Source organism: Anabrus simplex, chromosome 2 (genome assembly GCF_040414725.1).
Source record: "Anabrus simplex isolate iqAnaSimp1 chromosome 2, ASM4041472v1, whole genome shotgun sequence".
Classification (NCBI taxonomy): domain Eukaryota; kingdom Metazoa; phylum Arthropoda; class Insecta; order Orthoptera; family Tettigoniidae; genus Anabrus; species Anabrus simplex.
In genome coordinates this window covers 833,591,520-833,615,500 of record NC_090266.1, presented here as the reverse complement: position 1 = coordinate 833,615,500, position 23,981 = coordinate 833,591,520, and positions in this window count along the sequence as shown.

The following is a 23,981-nucleotide window of genomic DNA, read 5'->3' as shown; positions in this document are numbered from 1 at the left end:
CCAAAGAACAAATGCCTGGAAAAAGTGGAACTCGACCCGAAGATCTGAAGATTTCGATGTGTTCCGTGAAGCTCGAAAAGGAGCCGCCAGAACTTTCCGAAGAGCCAAGCGACTATATGAGAAACAGCAGTTAGAACAGATCGATCAGGATTTCCGGAAAAACAATTCCAGAGACTTCTATCAAACATTAAAGACTAATTTGAGAGGGTACCTAGACCCAACCTTTGTTTTAGAGATGAAAATGGAAAGCTGGGCTTGACCAACAAAGAAAACTGTACGATCATATCTCGGTACTTTGAAAACCTTCTTAATTTTGATGAACCAAAAGAAAGATTCCCTGTGTGTGACCCGATCCACAAACTACCCAGCTCACCCTTCCTTCTAAAGAGGAGATCAAACAAGATTATAAACAGCTTAAAGAATAATAAGGCAGCTGGTGAAGATTCGATAGTGGCAGAACAACTGAAGCTGGCTAATGATGAAACTCTAGATGTACTAGTCAAGCTTTTTGAAGATATCTGGAGAACTGGGATGATACCAACTGAATGGCTGTCAGCACTAATCCACCCTCTGCACAAGAAAGGTGATAAAACGAATTTCAACAACTATAGGGGCATCTCATTAGTATCTGTTCCCTATAAGATTTTCTCCAAAGTAGTTCAGAACAGAATAGAAGCTCACCTTGACCAACAGATTGGGGAATTTCAGGCTGGCTTCAGAAAAAGCCGTTCGTGCCCAGAACAGATCTTTAACCTGAAGAGCATCATCAGGTACAAGAAGACAGGAGGACACAACTACGTGGCTGTGTTTGTTGACTTTCAGAAAGCATACGACTCCATTTACCAAGAGTCATTAATGAATATTTTGGAAGAGTTTGGAGTGGACGATACGTCAACAAATTTGATCAAACAATCTCTAACCAACACAGTGCCGAAAGTGAAATTTATGGGTGAGATCTCAGAACCGTTTACAGTCAGAACGGGTGTCAGACAGGGAGATTGACTATCCCCACTCCTCTTCAACTGTGTTTTGGAAAAAGTCATTCGAGAGTGGAGGAAGTTGTTAGACCATGAAGAAACAAAGGAAGATCAGTTCAGACTTGGTCCTAAGCACAAAAGGGTGTACGTTGACTGCCTGGCTTTGCGGATGATATGGCCGTTTTTGCTAACAACGTAGATTCAGCAGTCAACAAGATCAATAGGCTGTCATAAGTTGCTGAAAAGGTAAGACTCCAGACTTTTTTTGCTATTTGCTGTAGGTCGCACCGACACAGATAGTTCTTATGGCGACGGTGGGACAAGAAAGGCCTAGGAGTGGGAAGGAAGCGGCCTTGGCCTTAATTAAGGTACAGCCCCAGCATTTGCCTGGTGTGAAAATGGGAAACCACGGAAAACCATCTTCAGGGCTGCCGACAGTGGGGTTCGAACCCACTATCTCCCGATTACTGGATACTGGCCGCACTTAAGCGACTGCAGCTATCGAGCTCGGTAAACTCCAGATTTCTATTCCGAAGACAAAATATATGACAAGCATATGTGATGGACCTGAATGGATGATCACTAGTCTTGGAAAAATCGGTCGTGTCAAGAATTTCAGATATCTTGGTGAAGTCATCCAGCAGAATGGATTAGAAGAGGAAGCAATCAATGTCAGGATGGGGAAGTTAGACCAGGCATATCAAATGACAAAGAATATCCATAATAAAAAGTCTGTGAGTATAGAGGCCAAGTTCCGACACTATAACACAGTTGTAAAACCTGAGGGATTATATGCGTCTGAAACTTTGACCTTAAGTAGTAAAGGTCAAGCTGACCGGCTGGAAAAAAAGAAAGCGCAGGATACGGAGAAAAATCCTAGGTAATAGGTTGGTTGATTGACAGTGGCGAGTGAGACCAAATGAGGATTTGTACAGCAAGACAGAACCTCTCACAGCGTCAATTAAGAAGCGAATGCTATTATTTTACGGTCATCTCTTGAGGATGACTGATGATCGACTAACAAAAAGAATATATAATTTTATTCAATCTAAGGCAACAAGGCCGAGATAGTTCCAGGAATGCGTAAAAGATCTGAGGCAGATTGGCATTTCAGACCAAGAAATTCATGACAGGAACGCATTCAGAAGATTGGCGAACAACTATCAAGGTTTCAAAATGGCATCAACTTCCAGAAGACGGAAAGGATCTTTAACTGAAGAGTATAAACAGGCACTCGTCGTTGGGCTTAGAAGATACTGCCAGGAAGTAAAGTCGGAACAAGAACAATAGCTAGACACTAAAATGAAGTTGATTGTTACCACGCAGTCTATAGAGACTCAACTCGATGTATAAAAAATAAATAATAGGGTATGGCTTTCACTACGGAAATTCAAAAAGTTTGAGTTGACGCCAGTTAAACGGAGCGATGAAGGCCTGCTTAGTTCAGCCGGAAGGACGTGGGTTCGATTCTAAGTCAGGATGCCAAAAGGTTTACAAACCAACCTTCCAAAATTAAAATGGAACGTTGCCCTGCGGTTCGCCCTACCTACATCAGAAATGAGTACCATGCTCATTCCTGGGAGGAAATGTATCTAGACCTAGAGTTAAGCACTCTATACCAATTAGTATCGATGTTATGGATAATGGATACATTTACGATCAACCCCTCCAAGAGCCTTCACGGTTTGTACAGACATTGCTTTGCATTGCGAGTGGGATGACTTGCGCATCAGTGTCCACGTTCCATTCTCACGAAAAGGCCGCAGCTCCACGGTTAGCAGTCGTCTGCGATCCTTCAAGGAGAACTTTGAACTCAGTGCACACAGGTGAGAATTCTAATGAAACTCACCAGGGATCTGCATGTCGATATGAAATAACAATTGTGCTGTGAATTTCCTCAGCCCCAAGAATACACTGATTTTGAATCTAGGATTTTGAATGAACACAACTGGTTGTAGGTCTATCATCTGTTCTGTCTTTGAGTATTCAACCTTGAAATCATTTGAAATTTTCAATGAAACTGAACTCCCGCCCACGCTGCTGTAGCTTAGCGGAGAGTCTAGCATTGGATTGCTCGCAGTCTGCTCCCCCAACGTCGCGTGCACAGCGCGGTAACTTTTCACCGCCTCTCCTCCTGAATTTTTCTCCACTCGGCTCACACGACCCCATCTCCGTAGCCTGATAATGCGCATAGCTTCACCATTCCTCATTTAAACTTAAATCTTCAGTACGAGTACTGTACCATTACGTTACATTAGCGGCCGTAAATGTCATGGAAACAGTGGACAAATATGGCGCACAATAGCTTCAGGTGCAAGTACACAGAGTAGAGATCTAGTCAATCGATATCGGCCGGCCGCAAGGAAAAAGAATCTCAAGAATTAAATAATGATGGGCTCAAAAAAATTTGAAAGAAACCGATTCTTGACTACCTTGAGAAGAAAGAATTACGAGTTGAAGAGAAGCAGCACGACTTACGGAAGGATATAAAAGGGTCAACGCGTCGTTAATTACTAAAGTATTAATAGATAAACAGCAGTGAAGATTACATCTACAAAAATATCGGCAGAAAAGGCGTAGATTTGAAGGAAATATTCGTTACTGTAACACCTAAGTGCCGAAACGAAAGGAAACTTCAGCCAAGTCATACATTGCCGAAAGTAGTATTGTAACGGCAAATCCTTGCTAAGGAAGGCAACATTTATTGTTTCCAGGAGGGAGACAATATCTGTTTAAGCGAAAGAAATAGCAAGAAGTAGGCCGAATTAGAGAAATCTCTAAATTTAAAAGAAAAGAATATTCTCGAGCAATACGAGTTTCTGAAAACAAATATTACGCATTGAGTAGCCTACTATTCACCAGTACACTATGAGTTCTACTATATATTTGTTCTTTTATGATTGCATGAGAACTGGTGACAAGATGGACTCAGCTTAAACAGATGGAAATGGTCGCTCAAGACTTAATAGCTCAAGCCAAGATCCCGAGCCGGAGCCGCAGATGACGTAATCTTTGGATCGCAGGGGCTGCCTACTCCAAGATGCCGTAGTCCAGGAGAGTTCCAGCAGCAAAATCCCGTTACGAGATAAGTATTATGAATTGCATCGTAATAAATTTGAAATCAATTGATGAAAAATGTTTATATATGTACAGGAGTGCTAGAAGTAAGAGTTGTAGTGCCAATGAAAGGATATATGAATATAAATGCAAATTATTAGCCGATGAAATGTGCCAGTTTATGCTATATAACCGTGGTGCTAATGTGATAATTTTAAGGTTAATGGAAACTAGATCTGATTGAGTATTTGTGCATGTTTAGTGCCAATCAATACGTGTAGACCGTGAAATGTTTAACCAGTAGAGACTGTAGAAAAAGCAGACAAGATACGAGACGTAACCTAAAACTTCAGGTTAATATGTGTAGCAATCATGGCCAGTACGATAATTGTATAGTACGGAGATGTTGGAAATATTACGAAGTTGCAGTGTATGGGAGAATAATCAGGTTATTAAGTAATGCTACCGTAACACAGAGGTTATTTAAGTGGAATTGAATGAAGATATTTTTTTAAAGATGGAGGTATATATTTATATGAAGGAAAAGGAATGTTATCATGGCAAGTTGTAATTTGAGTGAGGAGATATGTTTCTGTTCGTTGCTTAAGAATGGGATAGATGGTTGAATTGCGAATTCCTGTGTTACGTATTACATTTATATTTGGATGAGCACTGCAAGTGAAGGATTTAGGCCATGTTAAGTTGAATGTATGTCTCGAGTTAAGCAGAATGTGTCTCGTAGTAACTTTCAGCGGAAGATATTGATAGGTTACGTGTTCGTTATGCATTACGTAATATATATATTCAGGAATAGAATGGAGTCTCGCACATTTTCATATTGGAAGGTCAGCGCATTAACGCTAATATGAAGAACGGTTTACTTTGACTTAATATTGGCATAGTGAAGAGATATTTGAGAATATGTAAATATATTGGCACATGATTAAGAATGCATGGCACGATTTTCGCAGGAAAGACCGACGTACTATCATAGTTATGGCACTCTGTAGTAAGATTATTTGGTTTATTTTGTACATATGGTGATGTGCTGTTTTAATTTATTCATTTTGGGTTATGATAGGAATATTAATAACTTTATGGGTGTTTTGAACCCAAATTTAAACATGGTAATGCTTATCTCGTAACGTGGAGAGTCACAAACAAGAATCCAAACAAGAGTCCAAACATGAATCCAAGTAAATTTGGTCAAACAGTCCGAAAAGGAAGACGTAACGTAAATGATGCCCCAAAGAAAATCCCAAACAATATTAAAAGGAAGATATTCCACTCCTCCTTGAATTAATAAAGTTATAGTCCCTATTTTTCCCCTTGTATCAATTTAAACATGGAAGATATGGTATATTTTTGAAACTTAACGAAAAATGTAAGCAAATATGATGATAACTTAAAGATTTTTCAAATATGTTTATCTCGGAACTCAAGGATTTGAGAATGATATTTGTAATTTCACACGATTGTTCCTTTCTTTATTGCCGATGGATGCATATTATTCAATTTTATTATACATTAGCATGCTAATAAACTAGATATAATTTTGATTTCGCGTTTCTATTCCTTAAGTAACTTGTAATATATAGTAATATGATAATATACGGATCTATTAAATTAATTTATGTTAGATATTAGGTGATGATTAGATAATTTCCTTCACGTATGGATTCGGAATGACTGTTTCAACGGACCGATACTCTTCAACGGAATCTACGATTTATAGATCTTAAAAAGGCTTTTGACACAGTTGATCATAAAATTTTATTACATAAATTAGAAGCAGCAGGCATTAGAGGCATTGCATTGGATTGGTTTGTTGATTACCTCTCTAATAGGGAGCAGTTTGTTACATGTAATAATAATCAGAGTAATGTGAAGGTGATCTCAATTGGTGTGCCTCAGGGTTCTGTGCTTGGGCCTTTATTGTTTCTTATCTTCATTAATGATATTGGTCACCTTAAATTAAATGGAAGACTATCCATTTTTGCTGATGACACTAATATTTTTTATACAGGCTCTAGCAATCATGAACTTGAACAAAATATGCAGCAGGATATTCGATTACTTGAAACATGGCTTAATTCCAACCGATTAACTATCAATCTAACAAAAACAAACTACATGAATTTTCACAAACCTTTATATGTATTAAATTTGGATAAAAATCTGCTTTTCTTCAATCAAAGAGTAATGAAAGTGCACAGTACTAAATTCTTAGGACTGATTATAGATGAAAATCTGTCGTGGAGTAATCACGTGGAGACTATCTGTAATAAAATTATCCCTGTGATTGGTATCCTCAGTAGATTGCGATATAAGTTTTCTCGTGGGTTGTTGAAGGGTATTTACTATGCTCTTATTGAAAGCCACATCTCTTATATGATAGATGTCTGGGCATGCTGTAATAAAGAATTATTTGGAAAGGTAGAGGTCCTTAGGAAGAGAGCACTAAAAATAATTTTCAAACTGCCCATTCTGACACCGACTAAAGATCTGTATAAATATTGTAATATATTATCACTTCCAAACCTCCGCATAAAGGCTTCTATAATTATGATCTATAAAATTCAAAACAAATTAGTCCGCTCAAACACATCAGTAATTACCAATTCACAGATTCATAATTATGAAACAAGAATTATTTTTTAATATTCACTACAATCAGATTCATTCCACTAGTTATGGTCAAAACTCTCTTTGGCATTTTTCTATAACTATGTATAACTCGCTTCCAAAAAATATAAAAATGTTACCAACTTTATCTATCTTCAAATGTAATTTAACTAAATACCTGAAGTAGTATGGTAATTATGGTTAGGAAGCTTTGTCCTATCTTATCTCTTACACCATGTTAAATTATATACTTACTGTATTTTATTTTGTAATCAGATTGTGAATATAGCTGCCATTGTCATTTATTTGTATTGCACCAAGAAGAGACTTGGCTCAGGTGCCTATATTGAAATGAAATAAATAAATATATAAAGCATATGGGAACATAAGGAAGCGAATTTTACCCTGAGAAGCGATTATGCACCGTGTTGTTGGAGCTCGTGTTCATAAATTATATTTCAGTTCAGAGTCTAGGTATGATTTACGACCCGATGCTTAAAATTATTTGGCCGGAGCAATATTTACACATGTGTATATTCAGTTAATGCTCCAACGCGGCGCAATAGCGGGAGTCACCGCGGGAACATTAATATATTAACAGGTGCATTAGAGTCCTCTCATTGTTCCCATATGGTTCTACCAGGAATAATTTTCGCTTCTTTCACATCCGACACCTTCAGTCTATAAGAAATTATGTGCAATAAATTCCACCAGGGAATAGAACAATATATGAATACTTTCGTCTACAAACTCGCATCCTTCTTACAAAGTACCACTGATTGTAATTAAGAAATTAGTGCATTAGCTTTGTTTGCAGCTTGATTTAATACTACCGCACTACCACCGTGGAAGAATACAAACCTAAATATTTGAAATACTCAACCTGTAGCAGATGCATATTCCTTTGCTTTCGCAAATGCTAATTTAGGTATAATAATCACTGTATTTCAAGTTCCAAAATTAGATATTGCAAGTTTTCAAAATAGTCTGCCATTAGGAAGAAGTCATGGACATAAGCTAAACTGTTTGCTACGCTTCATTTCATCCAACAGAATCCCACTTTGCCATTGTATACCTTTCAGTAACGGATCCATGTAAACGGTGAGCAATATGAGTGAAAACGAACTCCTGTGCTACTTTGAACCAAGATATCTCTCTCATCAAGATAAATGCCTTTAATTGTTACAATAATAACCGTTACTTGATCCCATAATCCTCATTATGGCTAATAACCTGTCCCATGGCGTTGTGCCACGCGCCTTTTGTAAATCCACGAAGTATATGCATAACACTCTATTCCTGTGATAATATTATTTTAATTGCCTGTTACCTGCTGAAAATCTAGTCCTGACTGCTTCTCTGTTTTCTTAAATCGCAATAACTTTAATTATCCACCACTAATAGCACTCTCTTTTCCAAAATTCCTGTCAGCACTTTGCCTGATATACTGATCAAAGAAATATCTCTCTATTTGATGAAGTTATTCGTGTTCCCTTGTTTGCTACGTGAATCTCACTTTGAAAACATAAGACGGACTATTACACGGTTCTTATTGGTCACCGGGATGTGTACTGTTGCTTCCCGGCTCGGCATGTCTTTAAGAGAAGACTCATTTCGAGCCTGAATTTCTGGAAGTGTTCCCTTGTGAGAAGAAATAACACACTTTCCGATTCTACATACATCGTGCCTCACGCCAGTGAAGAAGTTTATCTAAGGTATCATTAATTCCTGCTGCTGCAGTTTACATCTGCCAGGGGGTTGGAGAACAGTGTTGTTATAATTAACAACCCCTTATCCACCTTGGGAGTAATTCATCCCCACACAATTCACACCTCCACCCATCCGTTATTTAAGTCCTGCCCCTTCTGAAGGAAACGATAGAGAAAAAACTATTCTTCATTATTAAGTACTTTAAAACTGGCACCTGTTGAGCAGAAAAGCAACCTCCTTCCATGTTCATAGCCGTGTGTACAGTATACTTTCCGACAAAAGTCTAGAATAGAGAAGAATGGCAGCTATTTTGATTGAGGTTTCATTCTCTCTTTTAACTCGCGCACTTCGTTCAATACCATTTCATAACTGAATTTCAAATTCTATGGGCCTCTTTTGCCTGCTGTCATTTCTTGATGGATACAGTACTTTCGCATCCATCTCTTGGCACAGGCCAGAGTAAAGTGTAGCTTCCACCGAAGTCCCAGTCAACATCCATGGCTGTGACAATATGGAAGTTGCTGGGGTATGGGTAGTGCTGAGTAATGACATTCAGAGCATGACTAGTGCATCTGAGTGTTATGAAAGTTGCTGCTCATAGGGTCAGTCGTGCTGCAATAGTACTTTCTGACCCAGTGAGGAAAGCAATGGCAAACTACCTCACTCCTCATCTTGCCTAGTACGCCTCATTTTGGTGCTGCCATTGGTTTTTGGGGTTTCCTTATAACCGCATAACCTTTGGTGGTGATATTTGAGGATCCAACCAGCCTCTGGGCTGATGACCTAACATACAGACAGATGGGCCTCTTATTCTAGCCCTACAAGTGCACATTTAGAATGATACTAATACGTGCACGAAAACAATGCAATCTATTTAATAGGTAAATTGTTATAACTACATGGCTGACTGTCACGGATGTTCCTAAGTACCAAACTGAACCAACAAGGTATAGTTCTGCTTTTCCTCTTCGGTAAATCTCATTGGTGTTAGTAGAACCTCTTCGAAATCCGCTTTGTTTTCCCAAGTGAAGTCGTTTTCAAATAGTCCCTATTCTGCCAAATGGATATAAGATAACGTCACTAGTCTCCTAGTGAGTAATTGTGTAGTACAAAGACGCTCTTCCTACTGATGCAACATTTGGAGCTCGGTCTCCTTGAGTGTGTATTGAATGGAGCAATGGCGCTCTTGTTAAATTTTGTAACGGGAAAGCTTTGAGCTCATGTTGCTAAACTGTCCTTATCTGATTATTCTAGATTTTTCTTACACTGTTTCTCGACCTCACGAGCTAGATTTTTTGTACCTGATTATTTGTTATTTGCTTAGCAATGTGTAATGTTTCTAGATACAAAAAAGAAAGGCAAAAACTAAAATTACTAATTTTAAAGTATTTAATTAAAATTCGATATTTTCTCTATCCACCCATTCATGCCAGCACCTTCTTACACCTCTCTCCATCACGATATCTCCGTAACGATATTGCTGACGTGATTGAGGTTGATTGTACTCGCGACAACTCTGTACAATGAATGAATCACTTCAAACTCTTACTGCATCTTCTTCTCAAGCAGACCAATGACAATGACCCTTCTAGTCTGAATAGATTCCACACATGTTTGCTTACTTGCTTGCTTGTTGTTTTTTTTCCAAAGTTGCTTTACGTCGCACCAACACAGATAGGTTTTATGGCGACGACGGGATAGGAAAGGGATAGGAGTGGGAAGGAAGAGGCCGTGGCCTTCATTATGGTACAGCCCCAGCATTTGCCTGGTGTAAAAATGGGAAACCACGGAAAAACATCTTCAGGGCTGCCGACAGTACGGTTCGAACCCACTATCTCCCGAATACTGGATACTGGCCGCACTTAAACGAGTACAGCTATCTAGCTCGGTGTTTGTTGTTTAAAGGGACCTAACATCTAAGGTCATCGACCCTCACACATGTTTCAAATAGACACATAGCATATGGGATATTTCCATATTTCAGATAGCTGGGCTGAGTGGCTCAGACAGTCGAGGCGCTGGCCTTCTGAACCCAGCTTGGCAGGTTCGATGCTGGCACAGTCCGCTGGTATTTGTAGGTGCTCAAGTACGTTACCGACGTATCGGTAGACTTACTGGCACGTAAAAGAAATCCCGTGGGACTAAATTCCGCACCCTGCCATCTCCGAAAACCGTAAAAGTAGTTAATGGGACGTAAAGCCATTATTATTATTATTATTATTATTATTATTATTATTATTATTATTATTATTATTATTATTATTATTATTATTATTATTATTGTTGTTGTTGTTGTTGTTGTTGTTGTACCGTGAGGTAAGCCTCAACGCCCCGCATTCAAAACTAGCATCTAAATGAACTCCTCTATTGGTAAAACAGTGAAACTTGTGTTTGGGCTAGTTATTTAACCTGTTCTTTTCCATGAAGGCCCGGTAGGTTGGGTATTAAATACCCCTGAGATTGATGAAATGTTGCCTTGAGTAGGCAGTAAGAAACTGAGAGCCTGTTAGCTCTTTTTCAAATTTTGTAATTGTAACGAGTGCCCTGGAAGGCTAGATATTGTACACTGACTGACAGAGCAAATGCAACACCAAGAAGGAGTGGTCAGAACTTTATGCCAATTGCAGGGTAGACTGACGTCACTGAGGTATGCTCATGATGTGAAATGCGCCGCTGTGCTGCGCACGTAGCGAACGATAAATGGGACACGGCGTTGGCGAATGGCCCACTTCGTACCGTGATTTCTCAGCCGACAGTCATTGTAGAACGTGTTGTCGTGTGCCACAGGACACGTGTATAGCTAAGAATGCCAGGCCGCCGTCAACGGAGGCATTTCCAGCAGACAGACGACTTTACGAGGGGTATGGTGATCGGGCTGAGAAGGGCAGGTTGGTCGCTTCGTCAAATCGCAGCCGATACCCATAGCCCGAGTGACGTCAGCACGCGAGGATCGGCGCATCCGCCGCCAAGCGGTGGCAGCCCCGCACGCCACGTCAACCGCCATTCTTCAGCATGTGCAAGACACCCTGGCTGTTCCAATATCGACCAGAACAATTTCCCGTCGATTGGTTGAAGGAGGCCTGCACTCCCGGCGTCCGCTCAGAAGACTACCATTGACTCCACAGCATAGACGTGCACGCCTGGCATGGTGCCGGGCTAGAGCGACTTGGATGAGGGAATGGCGGAACGTCGTGTTCTCCGATGAGTCACGCCGGTGGCACTCCCGTACCTTCAGGGGCTGCCCAATGCTCTGTTTCAGCAGGATAATGCCCGCCCACACACTGCTCGCATCTCCCAACAGGCTCTACGAGGTGTACAGATGCTTCCGTGGCCAGCATACTCTCCGGATCTCTCACCAATCGAACACGTATGGGATCTCATTGGACGCCGTTTGCAAACTCTGCCCCAGCCTCGTACGGACGACCAACTGTGGCAAATGGTTGACAGAGAATGGAGAAAAATCCCTCAGGACACCATCCGCACTCTTATTGACTCTGTACCTCGACGTGTTTCTGCGTGCATCGCCGCTCGCGGTGGTCCTACATCCTACTGAGTCGATGCCGTGCGCATTGTGTAACCTGCATATCGGTTTGAAATAAACATCAATTATTCTTCCGTGCCGACTCTGTTTTTTCCCCAACTTTCATCCCTTTCGAACCACTCCTCCTTGGTGTTGCATTTGCTCTGTCAGTCAGTGTATTTTAGAGAGCAAGTGCTCTTGAATTAGGGGATTTCTGCCCTTGAATAATTTGTGCTCTTTTGTAAATTTGAGCTCGGGGCTCAAAAATTGTAAAGCGAGGGGCTGGAAGCCCAGGACCTGTTGAATTCACTAATATTGTATTTTCCTTGACTTGTTTCAAAATCGCTAATTGTACCTGTTATGTTTATATTTGTTGACTTTTGAAATTCTAAAGAAATATAACCTTTGTTAAAGTTTTAAATTAATTTTGAGACTGTAGTTAGACCCATTCAAGCCCGCACCTTCTTTCATCATCTCTGCGTTCCACAGATACCCCGGAACAATTATTATTATTATTATTATTATTATTATTATTATTATTATTATTATTATTATTATTATTATTATTATTATTATTATTATTAGCATTAGCATTAGCATTAATTCCAGATACTTTTCTCTCGTTGTTTCTAGCTCCAACATACTATTTGCAAAAGTCATTACTTTCACTCCACTTAATGTCCTCGTCCTTTGCAATATATCAGACTATTTTTCTTGCTTTTGGCTTTACGTCGCACCGACACAGGTAGGTCTTATGGCGACAATGGGATAGGAAATTACTAGGACTGGTAGGGAAGCGGCCGTGGCCTTAATTAAGGTACAGCCCCAACATTTGCCTTGTGTGTAAATGGGAAACCACGGAAAACGATCTTCAGGGCTGCCGACAGTGGGGTTCGAACCCACTATCTCCCGAATACTGGATACTGGCCGCACTTAAGCGACTGCAGGTATTGAGCTCGGTATATCAGACTTCCGAGCACCGCTATCTTATAAAATACGTTAAGACGTTTGAATACTACATACAGCAAAGCTATCTGCATACAGGCCATGAAGTCCCCTGGAGGAGTGGGAAGTAAATACTTCCATTGTTCGTAACCTCGGCACCAAGTGGTATAGAGTGGTTGGCTCTCTGCATGGCCAACTTTTCCCCTGTAATTAACCTGTTACTCATTGTCGGTGTAAGCTGCGTGTACCTCACTGCCACGTGCCATTCTAGAAGTGGAAAGGTCTTTTCTTTAAATTTTCGATTTCCTGACAGGGAATTGAACCCACGTCCTTCCGGGTGAACCAGCACATCTTCACCTCAGATAGACAGTCTCTCGAATACTATATACACAGATATAAATTATACATATTAATGATTCCACTGAAATAATACAAGCTTAACATAATAGGCCTCCATACCATTAACACAGGTTAATGTTTGATGTAATATATCGTGACATTATAGTAATGAAATACAGTAGATAAACAACTGCTCACGAAACTAACGCCATTCTCAAGTAGACATTATAAAGCACACTGACGCATAATACATTACCAAGGGAAAGTAGCGAGAGTGACTGTTTCCGAATAGAAAATAGTGTTATATACAGAATATTAAATAGTAAAAGGAAAAAAGTAGAGAAGTAGCCTACCTGTCAATGATCAACATTGTGAAAGAAACCCGATATTAAAATATTCCTAGCCATAAATAATATGTGCGTCTAAAAATAATGATGTATTACCTGATTCATATTTGTCAGTGTGGGTGGATTCAACCGGTTGCATTTCGCAGGATATGGAAAGAACAGCGTATTCAACTGTTGAGTATCCTAATGTAATATGCACTTTAACACGTTGTTGTTCTCGTATCTATTTATAGTTTGGGATTGTCTCTTTCGGCAAAAATATTCAGATTCCACACGGTGGGAAGGAATAGATTTGCTATAGTATTCAAGTCCACATACATTACTAGCTCGTTAGGCATAAGTGTCTAGTTACTCACTTACGTCAAACATACGGATTTTTCAATAAACAAATTTAGACCCATTGAGGTGTGTTATTATAAACTAATATTCCACTTCATTAGATACACTGTACGGCCAATTTTCAAGATGCAGTGGTTTGTATGATGTCAGTTTTAGTTTTAGGAGCGAAATAACTTTTGTATGAACGAAGCCTGACTGCACTCAGTTATCCCTTTACTGCCAATTTCTTCCTGTTCCTTGAACTAGTTCTAGATTATAGCGTCTAGTAGCACGGAAGAATAATTCGAGTTACACATTTTGATTATCTCTCATTTATCACCTTAAATTATTCCCTCAAATGCACTAGAAATCCGCTGTGAAAACAACATTTTACTAGACGTGATTTGCAGTCTATAAGAAACAAAATAATACCCTAAAATGACACATTGTCTTTATAATAATACATGGCTTAGTTTTTTAAATAAATAAATACAGATGAAGAAAACTTGAAAACTCTGTGTCCTCACTGAATAGAGCTTCTTGACATAGGCCTACTTTAAGTACTATTCGTGATATCAAAGGCAGACGACTACAACTACTACTACTAAAACATTTTCATTCCTCCCCTGAAGGGGGAGGCAGACCTCTTAGACGGCTCTGCCGTCTCTCAGGCCGGGTGATTTGTTAAGGTGAAGGAGATACTTGGTGAAGGTGAGGGAGTTGGCGGCCGAGGCCTATACTGGAAACTATCCTGGCATTCGCCTTAGTGCAGGAGAATGGAAAACCACGGAAAACCATTCTCAGGGCAGCCGACGGTTGGGACCAGCCGTAAGGTCCAGCCCTGTCCCGTCTCCCGAATGGAGAGGCGTAGAGCCACGGACCAGCCGTGGCCACTTGTTGGAAAAAGGCAGACAGAACTCGTGACATATGCAGGACGTCAGTCCGCAATCAAAGATGACAGCTTCAAGACGTGTCACGCACATAACTCAATCCTGCCGTGTTAATAAATCCATTTGTGTTTATTTCATTTTTTCTTTCATCAGAAACCGAGTACTGTCGGTATAACACCTGAGACGCCTAAGTTGTAACACACTTATAGAGGAATGACCTGACATTTCCGGCGCCGCAACGTGCTTGGAAGTTTTGGCGTTTGAGAGATGTTGTATGATGGAGCTACGTGAGTACGAATGTTCATATAATAGAATCACATAAACCAGAAAAATCTTAAAAGATAGGTTACATTGGAAACTAATTTAAGAATATCCTCACTGTCTGATGCGCAGAGCAGTAATCTCCAAGGTACGGAGTCCTGATCTTCAGTGATGTTGAGTCGTGAAAAATATCCTCTACTTGCAATATTTATTTTGTCAGTAATGCATGTCTACCCACTTAGTCCCGTTTCCTGATACCGGGTCGGGGATGAAAATGTAAAGTAAGGGTGTATTCTGCCCGAAGGCAGGTCTGAACCTCCGCAGAGATGTGCCTGAGCCAGGGTTTACGTACGGTAGAGTGGCCAATTCTTTACGCTCCTCCATTCCCTTACCCCCACCAACAGCGCGTGGGAACCCATTTAAATCTTGACCACGCCCAATGCCGCTTAACTTCGGAGATCCCACGGGATCCGGTGTTTCAACACGGCTACGGCCGTTGGCGGTCGGGGATGAAGCGAGATTAATTATTCTTTTCACAATTTACTTTACGTCACACCGACACAGATAGGTCTTATGGCGACGAACGAAGCTACCGTGGCTTTAATTAAGATACAGCCTGGTGTGAAAATGAGAGACCACGGAAAACCATATTCAGGGCTGCCCACAGTGAGGTTCGAACCCACTATCTTCCGAATACACTTCCTGACGCCAACCTCACCTAAGGAATTAATGAGGGTGATGGTGACTGAAATTGGGTAAGGAGGTGGAAGAAATCGGCTGTGATCTGTGAATTTGAGCTATCCCGCCATTTGCCAGGAAGCGAAAATGGGAAACCACGGAAAACCATTCTCAGGACAGCCAACGATGTGTTTCGAACCCACTCTTCTCCCGAATGCAGGGCTTGGCTCCTTAGCCGTAGAACGTTAACACGCATGGCCACTCCGCTCGGTATTTATTTGTTAATAATAATAATAATAATAATAATAATAATAATAATATTTTTTTTTTTTTGCTAGGGGCTTTACGTCGCATCGACACAGATAGGTCTTATGGCGACGATGGGATGGGAAAGGCCTAGGAGTTGGAAGGAAGCGGCCGTGGCCTTAATTAAGGTACAGCCCCAGCATTTGCCTGGTGTGAAAATGGGAAACCACGGAAAACCATTTTCAGGGCTGCCGATAGTGGGATTCGAACCTACTATCTCCCGGATGCAAGCTCACAGCCGCGCGCCTCTACGCGCACGGCCAACTCGCCCGGTAATAATAATAATAATAATAATAATAATAATAATAATAATAATAATAATAATAATAATAATAATAATCTGCGATAAAATTGGGCCAGTACAAGTGTGTTATGGATTTCGATGAGACTACCAACTTTGTTCATCCCTGAGCTAATCGATTATCTTGATTTATCGATTTATGAGGGTATCGGGAGACGCCACTGCCCTACGCAGGTAAACTTTTACCCCCATTCCCGTACACCTGTGCCTATATATCCAGCCTCTTTGTGTCAGCCTCACCCCACTAACCTGCTTTAGATGATGGACTTAAGAAAATGTTGGGGCTCGAATGACTTGTAGAAAGTGTAATATATATAGTAAAAATTGTGATGATTAGCGCCTGGCTTAGTCTTCGTTCTATAATTGTCGATCACTAAAGGGAAGTGGCAATGGGCTATCTACCTGGCAAGGGAGACAAATTTATGTAAGGAGCCTTTGTTTCGTACAGCCTCGCCCTTATATCTATGGAGGTACCAAAGAGGGGAGTTTAATGGTCGTCTGGAAAGTGATGATTCATCTTAGCGCCATTTCTCAAGATATCGTGAGCGGTGCAGTGGTATCATCGCTACCAATCACTTAACACGGAGAGACCATTCTTGTACCCAGAGATGGCTATTTTTTCCACACCCTCCTAGACTACGGTTGTTGGAATATCGAAGACAAAGTTCTTTTATAAAATGCTGAAAACGTCAAGATTATGTAAACAGGTAACCAGAGAAGATTCTTCACATTCCTTTCGAGAGCTACAAATTCATTCCGAATCACATTATTTCATTTGTTAAATAAATAAATAAAGAAATACATAAGTGAATAACGTTTATTTATGGCTCAATATTTAATTTGAATGTAACGAGCATGTCGAAGAATCGTCGCATTATGAAGACACTCGTCGTGTTTTATGTAGAGTATATTTCCTGACGGAGAAAATTATGTGCTGAGAACCGAGTGAATTGGCTGCGTGGTGCTGGCCGCGCAGCTGTAATCTTGCATTCAGGAGATGGTGGGTTCGATGCCCACCATCGGTAGCCTGAGGGTGGTTTCCAATTTTCACACCAGGCAAATGCTGGTACTGTACCATAATTCAGTTCAGGGATGGTTCCTTTACAGTTCCGTCCTTTACTATCCTATCCGAGCCGAAAACCTCTGAAATTAGTGCGACGCTAAACTACAAGCAAAATTAAAACATGACCCGCTTTGTTAAAGGTTAAGTCCCCGAGTACAAGTACGACCGAAAGGGAGAAATACTTCATAAAGATTTCTTGGCTAGTTAATACACGGAGCTTTAATTAAGCTTTGTCAATAAAATGATGCACATCTAAAGTATGCCTTTCGTTCGTTCGTTCGTAATCTGTTTACACTCCAGGGTCGGTTTTTCCCTCGGACTCAGCGAGGGATCCCACCTCTACCGCCTCAAGGGCAGTGTCCTGGAGATTCAGACTTTGGGTCGGGGATACAACTGGGGAGAATGACCAGTACCTCGCCCAGGCGGCCTCACCTGCTATGCTGAACAGGGGCCTTGTGGAGGGATGGAACGATTGGATGGGACAGGCAAGGAAGAGGGAAGGAAGCGGTCGTGGCCTTAAGTTAGGTACCATCCCGGCATTTGCCTGGAGGAGAAGTGGGAAACCACGGAAAACCACTTCCAGGATGACTGAGGTGGGAATCGAACCCACCTCTACTCAGTTGACCTTCCGAGGCTGAGTGGACCCCGTTCCAGCCCTCGCACCACTTTTCAAATTTCGTGGCAGAGCCGGGAATCGAACCCGGACCTCCGGGGGTGGCAGCTAATCACGCTAACCACTACACCACAGAGGCGGACTGTATGCCTTTCGAACAAGTAAAATTCGCCCCAAATTGTCCTAAACGCGGCTTGTCACGTTTCTAAAATAATAGAAATACACAATATTATTAGCATTGGACAAATGCATACTAAAGAGTAAGATACTACGGGATGAGGTACACGAAGTTTGACGCTGGTTTTTCCCTGCAATCGACCCACTCAGATTTTGTACCATGTAGTATAGAGTAGTATAATTAAAGGAGATACGAGGCAGTGCTAGACAGTCAAATTACGCCTATCTCCCTCAATGGCAGGATTTACGTCAATCAATCATTTCTGTCACAGGCTACCGAGGTCTACGGAGGAAAAGAAAGTAGAAGAAAGTACAGTAATAATAATGTTATTGAGTGTACGTCCCATGAACTACTTTTACGGACTTCAGAGATGCGGAGGCGATGGAATTTCCTCCCGTAGGTGTTCTTTTTCGTACCAATAAATCTACCAACACGAGGCTTATGTACCTGAGCACATTCCAATACCAAACGAAGTGAGCAGAGATAGAATCCGTCATGTTGGGCTCAGAAAGCCACCATGCTATCGTATGAGCACTATGTATAGCATGTGGCAAAACAAACAGTGCCGACATCAAGATACATAATTATAATATCTAATCTAAGGCGACGACGGCAACACGTGTGTGCGTCGGTACAGCATGCGTTCAAGATGTGAGCCTCACGTCTCACGCATTGTTCATAATGGTCTTGTAGACTGTCGAACATGTTAATGAGCACACGTTACCGCAAGGACACAAACAATAACTGTATCTTATCTCGTAATTCGGAGCATCCCGAAAGAATCCGTTTTCCGCTCAGACGACCCACCTAGGAATGTTCCAGAATTATCCTTGCATAACTCCCTTGTGACTGCAATTGCTCTCGTCCCTCTGAAAGGATCTCCGGCCATAATGAAAAATCATTAGTCTCGATCTATCATTTGATGGAACTGCTATGTAGACTGTAAGAGATTAAGTTCTTTCCACTGTTTAGTATGCTTTAACTTGGCAGCCTTTGGTTGGAGGAAGCAGAATAGTCATTATTTTCAAAATAGAAAATGATAATATTGAGAAATAATAATATGTCTTATTTATTCTGGTAGAGCCTCCGTGGCTCAGAAGGCAGCGCGTCGGCCTCTCACCGCTGGATACCGTGGTTCAAATCCCGGTCATTCCATGTGAGATTTGTGCTGGACGAGACGGAACAAGTTTTTCTCCGGGTACTCCGGTTTGCCCAGTCATCCTTCATTCCAGCAACACTCTCTGTCAGTCATCTGTCCTCTCATTACCGCAGAGGAGTGCGACAGGCTTGGCAGCCGGCACTGTTCCTGTCCTCACCGCTAGACGGTGCTTCATTCATTCCATTCCAGATTCAGTCGAATGACTGGAAACAGGCTGTGAATATTCATTATAATTTCCATTAGCATTATATTAATTTCGCAACTATAGTTTCATTGTGCTAAATTAAGTAGAGTAACGAGAAACGTGCTTGTAAAATTTTATTTCTAAGTGTGTAATATTTCGGAAATTGTTTTCCCTTAGAAATATTGGTGGTAGTGGGGGGTGGTGGGAGACAACAACTGCCACCCCTTGCCACCCCTTGCCACCCTCGAATTACGTCTATGCTTCTTGATGTAACTGGATGGGTCAGGTTATGTTGAGTTCATGCTACGCAGTTTATTCTATTCCCGTGATATTTTTAAGGCTAGATGGATAAGACGTATTTATCTCCGTAGTCACGAGCCAAACTTAACTATGTCAGGCAGGGAGGGTGAGGGCAGCACATCCTTCTACGTTACATAATTCGTCGGCCTCACCACTCCCACGAAGTGACTGCAAGGGAAATGAGGTGCGGCTCAAGAAACCAGACCGAGTTCTCAAGAAATTGATGACCAAAGGAGTGGCAGAGATAAGGGAACGGCAGTGGACGGGGAAGGAAAAAGGGAGGAGGGAAGAAGCTGTAAAGAAGTGAGCACCCCACATGCTGAACATCACACAGCGCTATGTATAACGTACCACCGTAAGTATTCTCTAATAGTGGCATACACAGGTTTGCACAACAAAAAATTTATCCTCTCACATCATAACAAACAATAGCTATCGCGTAATAATAATAATAATAATAATAATAATAATAATAATAGTAATAATAGTAATAATAATACTGGGCGAGTTGGCCGTGCGGTCAGGGGTGCGCAGCTGTGAGCTTGCATCCGGGAGATAGTGGGCTCGAATCCCACTGTCGGCAGCCCTGAAGATGGTTTTCCGTGGTTTCCTAATTTCACAGAAGGCAAATGCTGGGGCTGTACTTTTATTAAGGCCGCGGCCGCTTCCTTCCAACTCCTAAGTCTTTCCTATCCCATCGTTGCCATAAGACCTATCTGTCTAGATGCGACGTAAAGCCACCAGCAAAAAATATATTATTATGATTATTATTATTAAATATTTTATATAATAATAATAATAATAATAATAATAATAATAATAATAATAATAATAATAATAATAATACTGCAATACCGAGCTCGATAGCTGCAGTCGCTTAAGTGCGGCCAGTATCCAGTAATCGGGAGATAGTGGGTTCGAGCCCCACTGTCGGCAGCCCTGAAGATGGTTTTCCGTGGTTTCCCATTTTCACACCAGGCAAATGCCGGGGCTGTACCTTAATTAAGGCCACGGCCGTTTCCTTCCAATTCCTAGGCCTTTCCTATCCCATCGTCGCCATAAGACATATCTGTGTCGGTGCGATGTAAAGCAAAATAGTAAAAAAAAAAAAAAAAAAAACTGCAATATAATGAGAAACTTCTTGTAATTCACTTTTGTTCGTGGCGAAGTTTGGGCTCAAGGTCCTCTCTTACCCTTAATCGCAGCATTAATATAAAACAACTATATAATAGAACTAGTAAAAATTATAACAATTTAAGTCTCCTTGGCTAAACGGTCAGCGTTTGGCTTTTCGGTTCAGAGGGTCCCGGGTTCGATTTCCGGCTGAGTCGAGGACTTTAACCGCATGAAATTAATTCTTCTGGCTCGTAGACTGGTTGTTTGTGTTTGTCCCAACACTCTCCTCTTCATATTCACACAACACAACACAACACAACACAACACAACACAACACAACACAACACAACACAACACAACACAACACAACACAACACAACCCAACACAACACACTACCAACCACCGCAGGAACACCCAATAGTAATTTCATACCTCCACATAGGGTTTGGCGTCAGGAAATGCATCCGGCCATAAAACAAGGCCAAATCCACATGTGCGACACAGTTCGCACCCGCGACCTCACAATGTGTGGGAAAAGCTGTAGAAGAAGAAGAAGACGAAAATTATAACAACCATGAAAAAGTTAAATAATATAATACTAATAGCAAACATGGAGATAGTAATAATATAAATAATTATAGAATGTATAACATAACAATATAAATGAAGATAACAATAAGCTATATATATAATAAGAGTTTTGTCTGTACAGTACTCAGAATTTAAAAAAAATGGTATTTCTGTATCGGCCATGTCCACAGTAACAAGGAAATGCACTTTTTGCTTTTCCGTAATTTCTGTCTATCTCTCTGGCTGTCTGTATGTATGTACACGCAACACGAGAAAACGGCTGAAGAGAATTTCATGAAAATCGGTATGTAAAGTCGGGGGATGAACCACTACAATCTAGGCTAAAAATCATTTTATTCGCGCTGAGTGAAATGGTAGTTTAGGGGAACGCCTAAAATTCAATCCTCAAATATTAATATTATTAGCGATCCTATCGATAAATACTACATAACTTGAGTTACATAGAATTAAATTTCTGATCATTTATGTCTTATACATTTTTTCCGTACCGACTATGAAAACACAGATATTCATGAATTTCGATTTTTGTTGCTAAGTCCACATCAACGCCGAGCCACGAGAAAATGGGTGAACTTATATAGAGTCGGGGAAGAAGAAACTATAGTCTAAGCTTTAAACAATTTTACTGACCCTGGATGAAATGGTAGTTTAGGGGTAAGCGCCTAAAATTTAATTTTTAAGTACCTATGTTATTGGTCCTATCGAAAAGTACTACATAACAAAAGTTATAGAGAATACAATTTCCGATCATGTATGTTTCATTCAGTTTTACCGTACCGACTATGATAAGAGTGGCATTTCAGATTCGGAAGAAAACTAAATTTGAAGGCCAACAATATCAAAGGTGCATAACATTGATCAACAATAAGATTACATTAACCATTGTTTGTTGTGATGTTCTTTGCCTCTTATGGTACCCGATAGATGAGATTACTCTTGCGTACCGAGTAAAACAGCCTGATTGAATATTGGCGGGAAATAGTTGGGGAGTTAGAAAACTTTTTCTTTAGCATGCCATTCCTCTGGTTCATACATTGTCTGATACAGCTGGTACGTAACACACTGGTTCATCATAGTATTCCAGCTATTCGATCCCTACTCTGACGCGCTGTTTTGAATGAGCAGTCTGCACATTTGGCGGAGCTTAACTTAGTAATAGTAGTATGACCTGGTCTAGAATTACAATTTAGGCCTATTGCAAATTATAGCCCTACGATTCACTAAATAATTCAAATTTCAACCCTGAAAAGAGCCGTTTCTTAACCAAAGCGCCTTCCTCTTCATTTTTATTAAATTCTACATTAATGTTATTCCAAATTAGCAGTGAAGAGGGGTTTTCTCCTCTGGCTTGGAGGGAAAATTTGCCTCCAAGTCAGATAGATTTTTCCGCCGCCAGTGTAGTGAAATGAGATTTTCCGACTCATCGGATACTCCTAGCCATAGATTTGCCCTGGGACTCTCCACTATTCGACCCCCGCCCCGCCGAAAAGAACGAAGAGTGTTCACGGATCACGGCTGGCTGCGACTTGGTCATTCCAGCTCTGGAACTTTGGACTGTTAGATCTCCAGCGTAGTACTGTTCGTTAAAAGTGACAAAATACGCGGTTTTTCATTTGATCGAGTGTTTCGTATTGCTTTTAATTGTGCCATTCCTACTGACGTCATTGTAATGACCTATGTTCATTTCACTTGGGAAAACCACTAAGACAGTCTTTCTGAGGATGTAAAAAGGCAGGTGGAGAGTGACTGTCTGCCATTATAATGAAAACTCCCCAACCTGATTGTGACTGATGGTGACTACCATTACAATGAAAATTCCCTGACCCAGTCTTCATATGAGAAGAGACGTTTGGTAACTTCCCCGTCGCGTTTCTAAGGTAACGTAAAGAGCAATGCAATAATAATACAATCTTGCTCACAACGCGTACACTACCTAACCTAGAATTCTGTATACAATGTAGAATTCCGTAGCGAAGCACGGGTACATCAGCTAGTGTGATAATAAAATAAGCAAATTCACTAAAAACCTGTAACTAAAACACACTTCTAAGTTTTAGGAAAATATACTCATTCACACTTCATACATGTCAGGTGGAAGCACTCAGAAAGTGATTTCGGCAATCCATCTTAAATGTCCTACGAGAACGCAAATCTCTAATGTTGGCAGGGAGGTTATTTCAATGCCTAGCGGCCGTTACTACGAAGCCCTGTTGTGAGGTACAGGGATATAGAATGGTGTTGTGCGTTGTGCGTGAGTTACAGGGGTGTTGAGCACAGTAAAACCAAAACTGAGCCAAGAGAATAATTAACCATTTAAAATTAAAGTCCCCGACCCAGTCTAGAACCGAACTCCGGGCCCTCTGCACCAAAGGCAACTACGTTGAGCATTCAGCTAAGGGGCCAGACACGTGAAATAATGAATCAGAGGCAATTCTGATTAAATAATAATAATAATAATAATAATAATAATAATAATAATAATAATAATAATAATAATAATAA